We start from the raw sequence: 19,671 nt of genomic DNA on the forward strand, positions 1-19,671 counted from the left end.
AGACTATGCTCAAAACAAAGTTATGCGTAGCAATGCAGGGTCCATTATGAAAGTAATGAGCATTTACTGGCAAAATAAATTTATTGATCGTAATTTGTACAAATGTTCAATATTCTTCAAAATACATTCCTCCTGCATCAATACACTTGCGGAGACGTGTTTGCTACGCCTGAAAGGCACCCTGAAACTCTTCCAAGGGAATGCCTCTTAGGAACGTTGTAACATGGTGTTGGATGTTTCCCAAGGTTCCCCAATGTTTTCCTTTCTTCTCTCTCTCTCTCTCTTGAGTCGCGGAAGCAAAAAGAAGTCACATGAAGCTAAGTAGGGATTGTAAGGTGGTGAGGGATCACCGGGGGGGGGGGGACATCCATAACGGGGTTCGTCGGCGACCTCCTCCTGGCTCTCTTTGAATGCCTTGTGCCACTTCCCAGACTGTGATCTTGAAATGCAATCGTCCTTGAAGGCTTCTTGCAGCATCTGGAATGTTTCGGTTGCATTTTTTCCAAACCTCACGCAAAACTTTATGGCGTATCATTGCTCAAGCGAACGCTCCATTGCGTTATGTTACAAAAGTTGAAAACATACTTCAAGCGGAGGCACTTATCTCCGCTCACACTGCTCGAAAGCGACTGACGACTGGATGCATTGAAAGGGCATATCCCGCACCACATTTCCCAGCCGGTTTTACCGTGCTGCCATCTATCGTCGCGTCACAATAACATTATGCTCATTACCTTCATAATGGACCCTGTATTAAATTTGTTTACGGAATTATTAATATTTTTATTTAATAACCTACTTTAGCTATCCCAACAAGCTTAAGTTTCGAATTTTCATTGTGTCTGCGTATTGAAGGGGGGTGGGTGAGTTCCCGTCAGTGTTCAAAGGGAGCGCAAGCCTAAAAGGTTGAGAACTTCTTGTTTAAAAACTATTTACAAGTTATTCAGCAATGACTATGTCAGACAACACTGGTTTAATGCATCTGAACCGTTTAAGGAAAAATTCAAATATGTATACCTTCAGTTTATTCCACTCAGAGGACAAATGCGGTTAACTAATTAAAAAAATAATACAACAAATATATTTTTCGGTTCGAATTAAAATGCACATGCGAATTTTAAGTGTCAGTTCATTTAAGAATCTCTCTCTTTTTCCCTCCCCCTCCCCAAATTGCGTATATGTATTAAGATCTGGAAACAACAAGAAATAGATTAATGAAATAAATACGTCATTGATAACAAGTACCTTTTCGCAAATTGTTGAACGTTTCAATGTGACTTAATTAATGTTCACTAGCATGTGGGGTAGTTTTTCAATGATTATACATTATTATACAAGTGTTTCGTGTTTAGTTATATCCTTAAATATGATATTAGGGTAACTTAGTTTTAAAAAAAGTCACGTCCATTTTCTATAATTTTATGGCGCGAAATCAACTGAAACATTCTTTTGATAATCTTTAATTTTTGCTCAAAATATTCTTATTATGATAGCAACTGCATGTCATTGTCACGGCGTATTTATTAAATTTTTGATATATAAAGGAAACTCATTACTAGCTGAAAAATTCTGTCACTTTTGAGTTGAAAAAAAAAATCGGACTGGAAATTTACAGTTACGAGTGAAACTTATAAAAATAGAACTTTTAAACAATTTTAAAAATAGAAAAATCCTGTGTAATTCTGTTTTATTTTTAAACGTTTTTTGTGCAGTTTCCGAATTCTCCACAGGTTTGTAATTTTTCTTTCCGACATTCTCGAAACATTTAAGGGCGGTTCATAAAATTTGAGAGTTATACGGTTCCGAATTCTGTTCCTGTTATGTGAAACTATTATTTTGAAAGGAAAGGGAATTGGCAAAAAAAAATGAAGCAACAGTGAATAAATCCATAAAACCGTAAAAAGAGTTTCCCTAAATCCCTGGGAATAAGGATAAGAGAAGAATAATCGAAAAAGAAAAACTGCTGCCTTTTTCAACGAATTTCTAAAGAGTGGGAATGCATATTTTGCAATCTTCGTGAAAGTCAATTTTTGATTTTAGCTCCTGGCCTCCATTTGGTGAGCATATATATGGGAGAATTTTCGGTTTTATGATTTTTTTCACAATTGGTTTTGCGAGTAGTTTATGCAAGTCTTCAAAAACCGTTGGGAATATTTTCGTCTGATAATAACGTGGGATATTTTAACGTGGAGTAAGGTTTTTCGCTTTCACTGTGAAATTTGTTTATTCATAAAATTAGATTTAGTTCAAGCGTTTTTCCCATTCAAAGCCTGCTTCCTTTTGCACTTTCCCACATAAAGTAGTAGTTTTTAACTTAAGTTTAAAAGGGTTTGTATAAATTTATAAATTCTTCTGAATTTCGTTATTTAGGGTAAAGCAGGAAAAGGCAATCGACGAGACTAGTTTTGTTTTTCGAAAACTGTTATTTTTTTAAAGTATTCTTATGTTGTTTGCCATTTATTACGTTAATTGAAAGTAACTTGTTAACATGCGGTTACGTACAATTAATATTTTCAAATCAAATTATATATATTTTCATATTAAAATTGTATACTTCATATGTGCATGTATTACTGTAATAACCCAGCTGCAAAAGTTAGACGAGAAACGATACAAATACATTACATTACATAAGGTAAACAATACATTAAGGTAAAATTCTTCTTATTTGTTTGCCAATATATTTCAGTGGAAATATATAAGGTTTATATATTTTAGTGGAAATATATAAATCCGAATTATTTCGATTTGTTAATTTGAAAGGAAATACATAATTATTGTAATTTACTCTACCATGTTATGGTAATTTTCTCGGTAAAATGGGCTTACAATTGGAATAGAAAAAGAACAAAATCGAATTTTGCAAAAATTGCCTCGAAGTGCTCACCCCTTCTTTACGAACAAATTCCTTAAAAATCGGCCGAACGGTCTGAGCACTATGCACGAAACAGACATCCAGACAAAGATCCAGACTTTCAGCTTTATTATTAGTAGAGATTTCATGAAAATCGGCCGAATAGTATAGACGCTATTCGCGTAGCAGACATTGTTATGAAGTTTCTCATGTAATGCATTTAAATACTTTTCCTGGATTAAAAAAAAAAGATGTTTATTTTAGTAAAATATTAGTTTAATACTGATGCGGAGATTGGTATTGGTTTGGAGAAAAATACGGTTTCAAATCGTAGTGTTTTTATTGAAAAGACTAGCTACGTTGCCCGGCTTTGCCCGGTCTACTTTGAAAACAAAAATTTTGTCAAGCGACGTATATTCAACAATCAGGCATAAATAAAATAAAAAAAAACCATCATGAAAATTTCCAATCCAAACAATGACGACATATGTTTAATTACTTTAAGAAATTAAAACAAAATGAAATAGATGGATTTAAAAAGCTTAACCATGGAAACACAAAATAAAATAAGTTTCAGAATTGAAAAGAAGAAAGTTGGAAATAAACAATGGATTCAAAAAGCATTACCGTGGAAACGCAAAATAAAATGGTTAAAAGTTTGAATAGAGAAGAGATTTTTGAACTTCATTATATTCGCTTGTAACTTTTTTTCTAATGGAGGTAGAGGGTTAAACTTTCGAACAGGGTCGAGTTAGATCTGGAGTAAAAAAAACAGCTCTTTCGAATGGTGTCAAAAAAAAAAAAAAAAACTGTGGGACGATTCCTTCGCTTTTTATTGATAGATTTAATGAAGAAAGTAGTGTCTAAATTTCAGCTAAGCCTAAACAAATTCAAAATAAAAATGCAAATAACTCCTCTAAGTAAGTTAGAGCATTGAAACAAATTGCGTAGAACGCAGAAAATTTTACTCTTTCCAACGATATGTAATATTAATATATGCAAGTAATTTTTCACTCCCACATTCGGGAATTTACGTGAAAATTGAGCCTAAATTGGAATAAAAAAAAAGAACAATTCATCGAATTCTTTTCGAACTGGCCTGCAAACCTTCTCAGAGCTTAAAGGAACAAATTGTGTAAATTTCAGCAAAATCGGTCGGGTAGTTCTCGAGTTTTGCAAGTTCAAACACACAGACGCTTTTTGGAGATTTCATTTTATACTATGTAGAGATATCAATGCTGTTAGACCGGAATGCCGTACCGATGACGTTTTGATGAATCTTCTTTAATAAAACCGATTTAATATTTGTGTCTGTGTTAAAAATGATATGTTGGCAATACACACACACACACACACACACAGCTGCGTGCCTCCCTTACAACCATTCAATGCCTCCTTACAAAAGCAAGCCCTGCAGATTGGTAACTATTAAGTTAAATGATTTGTGGATTTAAATATTTGAGAATGAATATAAACTATGCGCGCGCATAACTAAAGAGAGTAAAAAAAAATACATGTATAGTACTTATAAATACTAAAATTACTCCAAACAAAAAGAAAAAAAAATAATTAGAGGAAGTAAAAAATGGCGAGGAAATATTTTTGTCAGAAAATAACTCACATCCTTCGAATTGAAGCTAACGATTGCACGTTGTCAGGAGAGTGTTAAACTAGAGTACACCGCTTTTAGCTTCCAATTCAAGCCACAGAATGGAAAGCTTCATGTTCATTAAACAGACACTTGGAGCGAGTGATAATACACTCATTGCAGATCACATGAATACCTGATAACTAATCATTTCTGTTAATCTCATTATTATATTGATACTTCTACAAATTCCAGACACTGATCGGTGACCAAAATTTGTCTTCTATAATAGTGTAATATACTAACTGGGGATGCTTTCACATTAATAATGTCGTTCCGTATATCCGTTTCAACTCCTGATAATTGTCAAATGTTGAATTCACAATTCCAATTTTACTTAAAGGATTATACCTAAAGAGGATTAAACGTGATTCCGATTTCAGCATCTACGTCATGTCCCTGCTGGTGAAATAGTCATTTCAGTGCATCTTAAACGAAGGAAGTAGTTGAATCTCACTGAGGGGAATTGGTTATACTTTTATATTTCGAACTATGATGTTGAATGTCGTAGTAGGTCATGCAGGTATAGGTAAAATATGTATGCATGGTATTGATATATTTAATACTCATCTTTACTAATAATAAAGCTGAAAGTCTCTCTGTCTGGAGAATATCTGGATGTCTGGATCTCTGTGTCGCGCATAGCGCCTAGACCGTTCAGTCGATTTTCATGTAATTTGGCACAAAGTTTGATTGTAGCATGGGAGTGTGCACCTCGAAGTGATTTTTCGAAAATTCAATGTGATTATTTTTCTATTCCAATTTTAGGAACAAACATATCATAAGATGGACGAGTAAATTATGAAATTATCATAACGTGGAACCGTAACATGGGCACGAGCCAATTGGCGAGATACGAAATTATCATAACGTGGAACCGTAATATGGGTACAAGCCAATTATAGAGAAAATTCACCACACATTACTTAAATATACAGGCGAACCAAAAGACCTTTTAATTTTTCTATTACGGGCAAAGCCGTGCGGGTACCACTAGTCTTTAATAAAACCGATTTAATATTTGTGTGTGAGTTGAAAATGATATGTTAACAACAGCTGCGTGTCTCCTTTACAATTATTCAATGCCTCCCTACAAAAGCACGCCATGCAGATTGGTAACTATTAAACTATTAAGTTAAATGATTTGTGGATCTAAATATTTAATCTTATACATATAAAATCTGAGTATCTATCTATCTATCTATGTCCAAGCTTCTTCTCCCGAACGACAGTGAACTGACCATCGAACCAGGTATCGATGGATTCGTCATCTTACTGTCTTCATGTTTGGCTATTTAACATAATCCTCCGATAATAATTAGCGGAGATATCAATTAAAAATTATTAATTATGACTCTTAGATTTCAAAATAAAATCCATATTTTTCGAAGGCTTTCCTCCATTCAAATTATTATTCAGTGCTTCAACTCAACTTTCCGGATGAACGCTTTTATTAAAATTTACAGCGTGAAGAAAATCATTGAGATGAAAGATCTGTTGCCATTTCTTTTTCTCGAATATGAACAGGTAAAATTCTTGTTTTTGTTTTGAGGCTTTTCCTGTAATCAGGAGATTTAAATTGTTTACTTTTTTGGGGGGTTTTCCGCAATCTGCCGCAAAACTACACTGACTTTTTTTTTTTTTTGGTTCAAGCCTGAGTGTTGAACTCGCGTCACTTGACATAACTTTTATTTTTGAGGTGGACCGTGCAAAGCCGGGCGACGCAGCTAGTATGAATAAAAAATCTGCGCGCATGTAGTTAAAGAGAAATAACAAAACAAAAAAAAATGTATAGTACTAAATATGAACACTAAAATTACACCAAACAAAAAGAAAAAATATTATTTAGAGGGAAGTAAAAAAGGGCGAGGAAAAAATTCACAAGGTCCCCCGATTTCAAGCTAACGGTTTCAGGATATCAGGAATGTGTTAAACTAGAGCACATTGCTTTTAGCTTCCAATTCTAGTCACAGAATGGAAAGCTTCATGTTCATTAAACCGACACTTGAAGCTAGTGATAATACACTCATCGCAGATCACATGAATACCTGATTACTAATCATTTCTGTTAATCTCATTATTATATTGATACTTATACATATTCCAGACACAGATCGGTGACCAAAATTTGTCTTCTATAATAGTGTACTATACTAACAGGGGGTGCTTTCACATTAATAATGTCGTTCCGAACATCCATTTCAACTTCTGATAATTGTCAAATGTTGAATTCACAATTCCAGTTTTACTTAAAGGATTATACCTAAAGAGGATTAAACGAGATTCCGATTTCAGCAACTACGTCATGTCCCTGCTGGTGAAATAGTCATTTCAGTGCATCTTAAACGAAGGAAGTAGTTTATTGAAACATAAAATGATATTGTTCGGCATGTAGATTTCATAAGTATGTTCCCATGATAGAAATATTTATTTTAAAGATGAATCTGACTAAAGAGAATTGTTTACTGATTTATATTTCGAACTAAGATGTTGAATGTAGTAGCAGGACATACAGGTAAAGGTAAAGTATGTATGCATGGTATTGATATATTCAATACTCATATGTAAATAAAAACCAATTTTTGATGAAAAATTATTAAGAATTAAATAAAATAAAATTTTTTTAAAAAGCCCCGACTGAGTCACAAATGTCGAATCAAGAGGTAAAGCTGAAGATCTTATAGAAGCCTTATACTATAAAAATCAATTACTATTATTCATCAAATTACTAATATTATCAATTACTTTATTTTATAGAAACTGGAAACAGATAAAATTTTAAATCACTGTGTTTTCTTTCCTTGTCGACCACAAAGGAATTCGGTTATCAATCGAGTGAATAAAGGCTTAGCCGCATTTAACTCTGCTTTAAAAAACGTTATAATTCAAATTCCATATAACATGGAAGTTCCAAACATATTCTATCAGACGCAGAAAAAAGTACTCTTTGTTTTGGTATTGATTTCATAAATTTTTAAAAATGTTTTCTGTGATAAAATATGCTATATTTGTTAATTAATGTCATCCAAAGCTGCAACCTAGCTAAGAACACTATCGATCGACTCTCTTTTCGAACGCTTTTTTTTTTAATTGGTCCATTCGCTTAGGCGCTAGAGTGCCACAGGGACATGCACAGATACATAGACAAGTCAAACTTATAACCCCCTCCCTTGTATGGCGGGAACTAAAAATGAAGTAGAGTGGACTCACGCTAACCATTCGACTTGTGTGAAATGTCTATAGCGTGAGTTTTGCACAAGTGCCGAATTCTAGAGCTAACGCCAACCTCGCCCACAACACGAAACATTTTGGAAAGAAATGGCGGAGCTTATAGGTGATGCCTTTCTTATTGGCAACTAAATATTAGTTTCAGTTTCGTGAATGAACTTCTCCTTTAGCATCAATGAAAGCTGAATTCCCTCACACCATACATTGCTTTGTTAGAGCAAACAAATAACTACTCTGCATCTTCCATTATTATTTTTTTAAATATTTAGTTAAGGAAAGGTAATTTTACTTTAACGACCTTTTTTTTATCTGAAGATTATAAAAATGGAAAGAAAGAGAAAACGTTTCTGCAGATTTCGAGAAAAGGTAAGATTTTCGATACGTTTGAACAACTAAAAAGGGCGTCAAATATAATTATTTCATCTACTGTACTGTACTGTACTATTACGGTTCTGCATTTCTTAAATGTTACATACTATACGTACCGTACTGCTTTACTTTATCCGTCTCTTTCCCATATATTTCATGCAGCGTATTGTTACAAATTCTGTAAATAGTAATTATTTTTGTGATTAATGTGTTGTAATCTGGCTAAATTTGGCGTTTATTCCATTATTCTTCATTTAAAATTATTGTATAGTAACTTAACCTGTAAATAGTTTCTTGTAACGAATATACAACCCCCTTATATTCGTATGAAGGATATGATCCCTCCATTTCTGAACGATAAGATTTGTGAATGGAATAAAAAGAAAACATCGAGAAGCATTTAGAATTTTGTCGAACTTTCCAAACCAGCATGAAAGCCGTGTGGAATTTGAATGGGAGAGTTAGTTTCGCTTTTTAAACTATCTGAGCCGTTAGCTCTGTTATTGTGTGTATTAGCCTTTTCGCTGTGTTTTCGCGTATTTGGATGTAAATACGCAATGAAACCGTTGAGTGTACGGTGTTTATTGATATTTGCCTAATTGCTAGGGTTAATTTAGCAGTTGCTAACGATATTTCTTGTACATAGTTGTAAATAAATCTCCTGTGTTTCTTCAAGAACTGTGTCGTCATTTAAAGAATTTATTGAAGTGGATGAACTCGTAACAGTATTTTATGTTAAAACACAGTATTTTTCTAAAGTACAGCAAAAATTCGGTGCTTTATGTAAAAAACAGTGATTTGAAGTTAAAAAATGGGTTCAAGCAGTCTGAGGGATGTTTAAAGTTTCTCAAATAATTGGGTTCATAAGAAGTTCGTGTACGTATCAGTTTCACAACACGAAATTTTGTTTTTTGCGAGGGGTCTGCTAACGCATCTCTCGCGTAGGTTGAGACTCGACATTAGTGCAAATTATGATAACACTGCTGGGACTGACAAACAGTTGTATTGTACCTATTTAAAACAGAAACTGATTGAATAATTTTGAGGCACAGGAATGAGTTATCAAGAAAGCAGACCACATTTCGACTTCAAATGGACCAACTAGTTAAAACGGATATTAAACGAATACTTTACGAAATGATATTTACAACTAGAATATCGCCCGTCAAGGTACGACGGGTGAAAATTGCTTCTACATTTTTCAGAACGAAGCAACTGCATATTTGGTGATGATTTGACAGTTGAAATTTTAACCCTAAGTCCTGTGGATTAACCCCAAACTCCAGAAGATAGCGTTCACTGTGGACCACATTTTCGTTTCTTCATTCTCCTAAAATGAAAGTCTTAACATTAAAACAGTTGAGATACCGAATCCAGTTCTGCTTCTTCAAAATAAAGCATTTCCCTACATGTCAAACATTACTAAAAACATTATCAAATTATCATGTCGTGGTGCGAGTTTCATTGTTGATGACGTCAGTGCTACTTGATCATTCGCTATTATATATGTAAGGATATCTGGTTTAACACAATCCCTAAAATCTTTTCAAAATGTAGAAAGGTGCTACAGTCGACGCCCACTACAACGCTATTTGACTTACGCGAAATGGGTACAACGCGAGATTTCTCGAGTGAAGAATTTTATTGCTAACGTGAATCCCTTTTCCGCAACACAAAAATTCTTGTTGGAGAGTAGAAGATTAATTCATCACCCCTTTATAGTTCTTCCTCTTCTTCTGACGAGTTTCCTGACGCGCATGCAATGTTAAGGGAATAGGCTACTGATAACAATCTGGTTGCACAGGATAAATCATCACCATCTTCATATTTTAAGTTATAAGTTTAATTACTGTATCTACTTCACAGTACTATTACAGTGCTGCATTTTATTATTACTACTGTACTGATCGGTATCTTAAATTGAAATTGTAGGTAAAAATCTTACCCTTTACTGAATCTTTTTCGGCGTCTGCATCTTTATTTACTTAGAGAGTTATTTAAATTGACTAAAGTAAGTGCGCAGTACTATTGAAAAAAACCCAATATATTAACAAAATATTTACAACTTCAAATAACAAATTTAAAAATCGGACTGCATAAAAATCTTTTTCCGTGTTCCATCAATCTTATTTATTTTTATTTCTCGCTCAGTTCACTTCAGATCCGGAAAGCGGCATCGACGTTAAATCCCGGTTATCACAAATTTGCCATTTCAACTGCGCTTGCGCGCGGACTTAGCTGATTTCAAAAATCTTTCTAAAATTAATTAAACATTTTAAATTTGTTAATAAATATGTGATGGCAACAGATAAAAATTAGAAATCACAAAGCTTTCTCTGATTTAGTTTTTAGGTCTCGGTAATAATTGCGTTCTGAGTCTTAATTATTAATGGATTCGGATTCTGATTTTTCTATCAAAGGCCCTTTCCAGAGTCAAATTTTCAACCTCAGAAGAGCGTACTAGAATTTCAGCATCACTTCTAATACAAAGCCGAACCATCAACCTAAATAAAAATCTTACTACTATTATATATGCGAAAGTTTGTCTGTATGGATGTATGGATGTATGGATGGATGTTTGTTACTCTTTCACGCAAAAACTACTGAACGGATTTTCATAAAACTTTACAATAATATAGCTTATGCATCAGAATAACACATAGGGTAGTTTTCGTCGCGTTATGGGGGGCAAAACCCCCCTTAGGGGGCAATAAAACACAGTTTTTGTATAAATTCTCTAATATTGGGATGAAAAAATACTTGCACATATTTACATTATATGTCCATCGAAAGCTCTGATTTTTCTGCTGAAGATGGCACCTGTTCGAAATTTCTAAGTAGAATAAAAAACGAGTTATGAGCTTTTTAGTTCCATGTTCGAAGGCTTTCCTCAACTCAATACAGTATTTTGTGTATCATCTCAACTCCCTGTCGATAGCGGCAATTGTTGTATTGTTGACTATCTTTGCTTTTCGTGACTGTTCAAGGCTTTTCTCGAGTCAAATCTTGAAGTAAGATTTTTGCACAAGATTGGCAAATAATACATGATTTAGCTGATCATTTTCCATTTAAACGGAACTTTAATGTAATTAATGGTTTTTATTATTATTTATGCTGATTGAACGCTTACTCATTATCCAATCAACCAGCAGATCGCCAAAATTTTTGCATAAAAATTTCCGTAGCTGATGCATTTGGCAGTTTTTTCAACGTCGTTGTTTTTGAAGCCGAAGACTACGTCATAATGTTTCTCAGCTTTCACCATGTGAACAAAATATCGCCAATCAAAGAATTTTCAAAAGACTTTTTTTACTGTGTTAAATAATCCAGCAACTAAATTAGGCAAATCCATCAACAGCACAAAAACTTCCATTAATTTTCCTTTTTGCACAATTTCAAACAATCACCAGATTTTACAACTTATTTTGAAAACATTTCGGATGAAACTGTTTAGCGCCATTTTATGGTGACCAAAAGTATCTCAGAATCTGGCGACGATATCTCTGTAACGAAAATTAATATCATATCGTTTTACAAAGGAAGGAAAGAAGGGGGGGGGAGAATCATCGAAGGTACCCCAAAACGACTCTCGCAAATTCGGTAAAATCGCACCAAGAGCCCACATTGATTGAAATTTCCCAAAATAGCTAAAGCAAGTATAAGGGGATTACGAGAGAAGCTACTTTTTTTAAATCACTTCGTACTTCATTAGCCATACAGAGAAGGTTTTAGACTCCATGTTAAAAAAAAGTATCAACAGATTAATCTTTTTAAACATGAGAAGATTAATTTCATGTTTTGGAAATTTGTATATGCTTAAATATAGTGCTTTCGTTTCTAAATCAATACTATTTTTTTCTTTATACTTATTGCTATTTTAGTTTTATGGGTAAGGAAGAAACTCGATTTTTAATCACGTCAAAAAGATGTGTTTTAAATTCTTTCACTTAAAACAGAAAACAAAAGCAAGTAACGATTTTTTCTCTTAATTATTTTTGACCCAGGCAACGCCGGGTATTTTCACTAGTGTGTAATACTGCTGTTTACGCCTAACGTAAAATATCTGCAAAAGACGGACATCTGTACTCATATTCCAATCATTTTTGAAGTACACAACGTGTTTTACGTTTACGTTAAGTAAATATTTTCAAACCAATAAGTATTGAAGTGTCATTTTTCCCTTTACATTATAAAGATTATCAGGTATTCATTGTTATAGAGAAAAATTACAACCTAATTAAGGCTTTCATACACAAAACTACACTAATACACAAGAACAAGATAAGAGCCGTTATTCCTATTCCTATTCCTATTCTGAGTCACAACTGACTACAACTGCATTTATGTCGAGGACTGCATACTAAGTGCCTTGCCTCCATTATTTTATATACCGATAGATGGTAGCACCATCACCGGATCGAACAGTTAATGAGAATTTAGAACTAGTCCAAGAGCTAATAGTTACCTGGTGCTAGCACCCCCAGAGGTATCGTTTCACTTAGAGGACATTGAGACCACGAGCATATTTAACGTCGCCCAGTCCCCTTTAATGACGACGGTGGGTCTTCGACCAGAGAGGATCGAACCCGAGACCCTCCGGCCCCGAGTCCAATGCCTTACCGATCAGGCTACCACGGCCCCGAGCCGTTATTCAAACGGAAGAAAAAGGAAAACGATCGAGTTGCCATCGAGCAAACAGAAACTAACAAATATAATTATACGACAGTCACTCCTCTTTAAAAGTCAGTGACATAATCAGACAAATACTGGGGTTTCGGTTTGAGGCGAACTGGGCGGGGAGTTAGAGTTGGACCTTCGACTGGTGCAGAATGAGGAGCTGGATCTCCAACTGGTTCAGAATGAGGAGCATCTAGATTCGAAGAGGGTAAGTCAGGTAACTGTAATAATGCATTGTCTTCTTCAATTCTGTTCCCAGCAACGTTTGTTGGCAATTCCCCTCTAGGAGCCAGACGTCTGGTTGGCACAGTAGATACGCGTCCATCGGGAAAGCGTATATAGGCGTAATCAGGATTAGACTCTATTAGTTGAACCTCCTGCACTAGTGGATCAAATTTACTTGTTCGGAGATTATTTTTCATTAGGATTGGACCTTCCTCGATTAACCAAGTAGGCATTGACCGACCATTTTCAGTTCTTCTGGGGTGGTTGAACATTCGCTCATGAGGAGTTACATTAGTTGAGGTGCAAAGAAGAGAACGAATGGAGTGTAGAGCCATATCCAAAACATCTTCCCATTGATCGATTTTCATATTATTTGATCGAAGTGCTAAGGTTATGGTCTTCCAAATAATGCCATTATATCTCTCTATTGCCCGTTTCCTTGAGGGTTATAGGGAGTAGTTCTACTAGTAGCTACCCCTTGTTAATTTAAGAAAACTCTGAGCTCTTGTGACATAAATGCAGCACCTCTATCAGTATGTACGTAAGCAGGAATTCCAAAAATACTGAATAAGTATTTCAAATGCTTTATTACAGTCGTTGTAGAAACGTCAGAGCAAGGAAATGCAAACGGAAATCGAGAATACTCATCCACAATAGTCAAGAGATATTGATTTCTATTTCGCTTAGGCAAAGGCCCTTTAAAATCCAAATTCAGTCTTTCAAACGGAGCAGTTGCTTTAATTAGGTTTCCTTCATTTCTGTGAAATCTGGGTTTTAATTCTGCACAAATATGACAAGAATTAGTGATCTTTCGTATTTCAACTGAAAAAGGTAAATTTTTCGCTCGTATCCAATGAGTCATTCGAGTTATGCCAGGGTGGCAAAGAGCGTTATGCAGAGTTTTAAGGTCACTTATAGGGCTCAAAGACGAACAAATTCGAGAAAATGTATCAGCAGCTGCATTTTGACTTCCTGGACGATAAATTATGTCAAACTTGTAACAAGCGAGTTCTAAACGCCATCGCATGATCTTTTCATTTTTGATTTTGCCAGAGTGTTGTTGATTAAACATGAAAGAAACTGAGCGCTGATCAGTTATTATCATAAAGTGTTTTCCTATAAGATAGTGACGCCAATGTCGAAGAGATTCCACTACGGCATATGCTTCTTTCTCAATCGAAGAATGCCGTTGTTCTGACTTATTTAATGTCCACGAGAAAAAGGCTACTGGTCTGCCAGCTTGACTTAGCGTTGCTGATATCGCGAAATCAGATGCGTCTGTTTCAACAGTGAAAGTAACGTCATCCTCAATAGCAGCCATAGACGCATTAATCAATTCTGTTTTTAATGCTTGAAAGGTTGAAATTGCTTCTTCAGATAGAGGAAAGGGTTTTTTCTGAATTAAAGGTCGTATCCGCTCCGAAAATCTGGGTAGCCACTTGGTGTAATATGAGAACATTCCTAGGGCTCTTTGCAGAGAAGATGTATCTTTGGGAATGGGTAAATCTAGGAGTGGCTGTAAACGGTTTGGATCAGGTCTAATGGTTTTGTCAGAAATTATATAGCCCAGTAATTTGACAGTTCGAACAGAAAAGGACCATTTGTCATTGTTTAACGTTAAATTATATTTCTTAATTGCCGATAAGAAATGTTCCAGGTTTTTGTCGTGATCTTCTTGATTTCTCCCGCAAACTGTGACATCATCTAATTATGGAAAAACGCCGTTGAGCTTTTCTTCCTGAATTATCTGATCAATAACCCTTTGAAAGCTGGCGACACCATTAGTGACCCCGAATGGTACACGAGTAAACTGATAAAGATTCCCAGAGGCTTCAAAAGCTGTATAGGGTCTGGTGGGGTAAAGTGGTCATAAAATCGTAGGTTTTCAACTTAGGTGGATAATCTTACTACTATTATATATGCGAAAGTTGTTCTGTATGGATGTATGGATGTTTGTTACTCTTTCACGCAAAAACTACTGAACGGATTTTCATAAAACTTTACAATAATATAGCTTATGCATCAGAATAACACATAGGGTAGTTTTCGTCGCGTTATGGGGGGCAAAACCCCCTTAGGGGGGGCAATAAAACACAATTTTTGTATAAATTCTCTAATATTGGGATGAAAAAATACTTGCACATATTTACATTATATGTCCATCGAAAGCTCTGATTTTTCTGCTGAAGATGGCACCTGTTCGAAATTTCTAAGTAGAATAAAAAACGAGTTATGAGCTTTTTAGTTCCATGTTCGAAGGCTTTCCTCAACTCAATACAGTATTTAGTGTATCATCTCAACTCCCTGTCGATAGCGGCAATTGTTGTATTGTTGACTATCTTTGCTTTTCGTGACTGTTCAAGGCTTTTCTCAAGTCAAATCTTGAAGTAAGATTTTTGCACAAGTTTGGCAAATAATACATGATTTGGCTGATCATTTTCCACTTAAACGGAACTTTTATGTAAGTAATGGTTTTTATTATTATTTATGCGGATTGAACACTTACTCATTATCCAATCAACCAGCAGATCGCCAAAATTTTTGCAAAAAGATTTCCGTAGCTAATGAATTTGGCAGTTTTTTCAACGTCGCTGTTTTTGAAGCCGAAGACTACGTCATAATGTTTCTCAGCTTTCACCATGTGAACAAAATATCGCCAATCAAAGAACTTTCAAAAGACTTTTTTTACTAAGTTAAATAATCCAGCAACTAAATTAGGCAAATCCATAAACAGCACAAAAACTTCCATTAATTTTCCTTTTTGCACAATTTCAAACAATCACCAGATTTTACAAATTATTTTTGAAACCTTTCGGATGAAACTGTTTAGCGCCATTTTATGGTGACCAAAAGTATCTCAGAATCTGGCGACGATATCTCTGTAACGAAAATTAATATCATATCGTTTTACAAAGTAAGGAAAGGGGGGAGCATCATCGAAGGTACCCCAAAACGACTCTCGCAAATTCGGTAAAATCGCACCAAGAGCCCACAATGATTGAAATTTCCCAAAATAGCTAAAGCAAGTATGAGGGGATTACGAGCGCAGCTACTTTTTTTAAATCACTTCGTTCTTCATTAGCCATACAGAGAAGGTTTTAGAATCCATGTTAAAAAAAAGTATCAATAGATTAATCTTTTTAAACATAAGAAGATTAATTTCATGTTTTGGAAATTTGTATATGCTTAAATATAGTGCTTTCGTTTCTAAATCAATACTATTTTGTTCTTTATACTTATTGCTATTTTAGTTTTATGGGTAAGGAAGAAACTCGATTTTTAATCACGTCAAAAAGATGTGTTCTTTCACTTAAAACAGAAAATAAAAGCAAGTAACGATTTTTTCTCTTAATTATTACTGACCCAGGCAACGCCGGGTATTTTCACTAGTAAATACAATAAATTCTTTAAACTCTTCAACTTTTTTTGTTATTACTTTACATCGCATTATTAAAGGACACGGTACATTGAATTTCAGGAAAAAAAATATTGATTAAAGTAGTTTTATAAGACTTTCATTTCCCTTTGTATTTATGACCACTTTACCTCATGGGGTGGGGGAAAGTGGTCATAGCATGGGGTAAAGTGGTCGTAGTTAAAAATAGCAGCAAAACTGTTACTAATAACCCTAATATTTGTATATTTTGGTTATTTTTATAGTTACAAGTATATGTGCGAGTATATGCGGGTATGCACGAGTGTATTCGTGTCGTGTAAACATGAGTAAACGTGTTCATATATGAATTGATACATGTATACATCAGATACATGCGTGCACGTGTCGACTTAAGTACGTGTATACACGAGTATATAAGCATGTATACATGATTGCCTACAGGAGTGTATACGTGTCTACACGAGTATGTACGAGTCACGTGTATATGCGAGTATATACGCGTATTAACGATCATCATTTGCATGTTTGCACTTGTATCTCGAGTATATACTTGCATACCTGAGTTTCTGAGTATATACGCATATAAAAGTGTAGATACATACATACATATACGAGTATACACGAGTTAATTCGAGGATATATCCAGTGCTTGTTTGGTACGTGTCTACTCGTGTGCATATATACAGAAGCAGGAGTTATATACGTATGTTTATGTGTAAACACGATTCTATACCTGTTAGACGTATATACGTAAATTTACGTGTAAACACCAGTACATGTATCCACGTATATCTACGAGTATGTCCGCTAATATACATGCATGCTTACAGAGTTAATCCGAAATCTTGGGCAAAATCTAAGTGGTGTGAAAGGGGAGGATAAGAAGCAAAGCATCATAAGGAACTTATGATCGTTGACGCGCTACATGCACACAAATCGATAGAATGAAAACAGATCACAAATTTGTTGCACTAAAATGATTTTACCCGACATTTTAGTTTTTAAGAAATATTTAGAGCAGTTATTAAAAAGTAAGGCCTATAGTAGCTGTAATACACGCATCGCAACAAAGGCGCAGCGACTGCTGAAAGTTTTTCAAAAGTCTCGTAATTGCAACAGAGTGATTGCGACGCATATATTACAGATGCCGGCCGCAAATTTCATCAATCACTTTAAAATTTCCTTAAGTCGCTGCGTAAAATTGTCTTTTTGTAATAAATTTGTGACATGTTTTACATCCATTAGTTTCTGGGTTTGCGTGCATGTAGCGCGTCAGCGTTGAGTTTGTGACCATATGTTTCTTATGATTCTTGCTTCTTATCCTCCTCTCTAACACCTCTTAAAAATTTGCCTAAGAGTTTAAACTCACCCTCCATACATGTATATCATATGCTAGTATGTAAGTGTCTGCTCGAGTACGTACGCGTATCTACGTCATGTCTATAGTCAGAGTCATGTCTACGTCATGTCTACAGACAGACGTCATGTCTGGAGTATATAAGTGTTCGTATATATACGAGTATAAGCGGGTATATACGTGTATAGTCAAATGTATATCTGTTTAGATAAAAAATACAACGAGATACCCAAATACGTGTTTATTATTGCATTTATGTGAATACGTATATATACGTGCCTACACGAGTATATGCGTATGCATGCGCATATACTCATATATCTAATCCTGTTTACTGTAAAAGCAATACATGTAAAGTGAAATTAATATTTAATTTATATCTGCCTTATACTTAAAGATTAAGTGACTTTAAAAGAACAATATTCGTTAAGCCTAATATTATGACCACTTTACCCCATCGTACTTAAATTGTTCTAAAAAATTATTCAAAATAGATTCAGCTAACTGCTAATGAGTAAGAGTTCATGAGACATGTAGAAAGCTTCCTGTGCAGTCAAACTGTTCATAATTCTAACAAACAAAATTTCCCAAGAAAGTTAAAAAAGGTGTTTAGATTTTTTAAAATTTCACAATCACACAGAATATTTTTTTTTTACCAAATAAAATTTTGCCAATTGTAAAATTTTGTAATCAAAATGTAGTTTCTAACTGCACTACCATAAAATAAAATTTTCACATTCATTCGATCATTTATTTCCAAGGTATAGCCATTTATTTGAATTATGACCACTTTACCCCATTGACCACTTTCCCCCACCAAACCCTACGGTTTCTCTGTCTCCAAAATTGGTATTTGATGATATGCGCTTTTTAGATCTATTACACTAAATACTTCAAATTTTGACACTTTAGAAATTATTTCGTCGATTCTTGGTAGCGGATAAGCATCTAACAAAGTGAACTTATTTATAGTTTGAGAATAATCTATTACCATTCTAGTTTTTTCGTTCATTCCTCTCACAACAAAGCCTGCGCACGCCATGGAGAATTACTATTCTCTATAATTCCTTCACACAGAAGTCTTTTAATTTATGCTTCCATATAACGGTTATCCGCACTCGAATGTCGTCTAGATTTAGTTGCTATAGGCGTACAATTCTGGGAGAGATTGGCAAAAATCGAAACGGGTATAACCTTTGCAACCGCTAAATTGCAGATTTTAAGTTCTGGTTGAGAGCCACTAAATGTAATTTCAACGGCAGAATGGTTTTGAAGTACGTCATGTCCAATTAAAACATCCGAACAAAGATTTTTCATAATTAATATAGAAATATTGTAAACATAGCCCTGCATTTTAATATTCACTTGACCCTGACCAACGACATCAGAAAATAAGGATGAATTAGCCATTGTAATTTTTCCATGGTATGGTAAGATCTGAATGCCACTTTTTTTTCCGAAGATATGATCGATGAAACTTAGAGAGCTTCCGGTATCAATTAAAGCATTCGCTTTGATACTATTTACTTCGATTTGAATTATAGATTTACGAAGACAGTAAAGGGATGCGGCAGAGACGGTCGCGATACAATCAGTAGATGCAACTGGGTGTTCTTTAGCTGATACAACCCGAGAGAGACAAACACGTTGAAAATGTCCTCTTTTTGAGCATAATTTGCATAAGGCATTTTTAGCTGGACATAAGTTTCTGGAATGGCGATTACCGCCGCAAAAAAAAACACTGACCCTTTTTTAAAATTGACGCAGCAGTCGTTGTCGCAGTGTGAAAGGCTTCATTCATTTTATCGTGTCTGTTGGTTGCAGAGCCATCTACAGACGAGGACTGGCAAGCAGCATTTTGGTTAAACGTGGTAGAATAATCCGCATCTGAATAATTATCCGCTTGTACTTTCGCC

The sequence above is a fragment of the Uloborus diversus genome, chromosome 4 (assembly GCF_026930045.1).
Source record: "Uloborus diversus isolate 005 chromosome 4, Udiv.v.3.1, whole genome shotgun sequence".
Classification (NCBI taxonomy): domain Eukaryota; kingdom Metazoa; phylum Arthropoda; class Arachnida; order Araneae; family Uloboridae; genus Uloborus; species Uloborus diversus.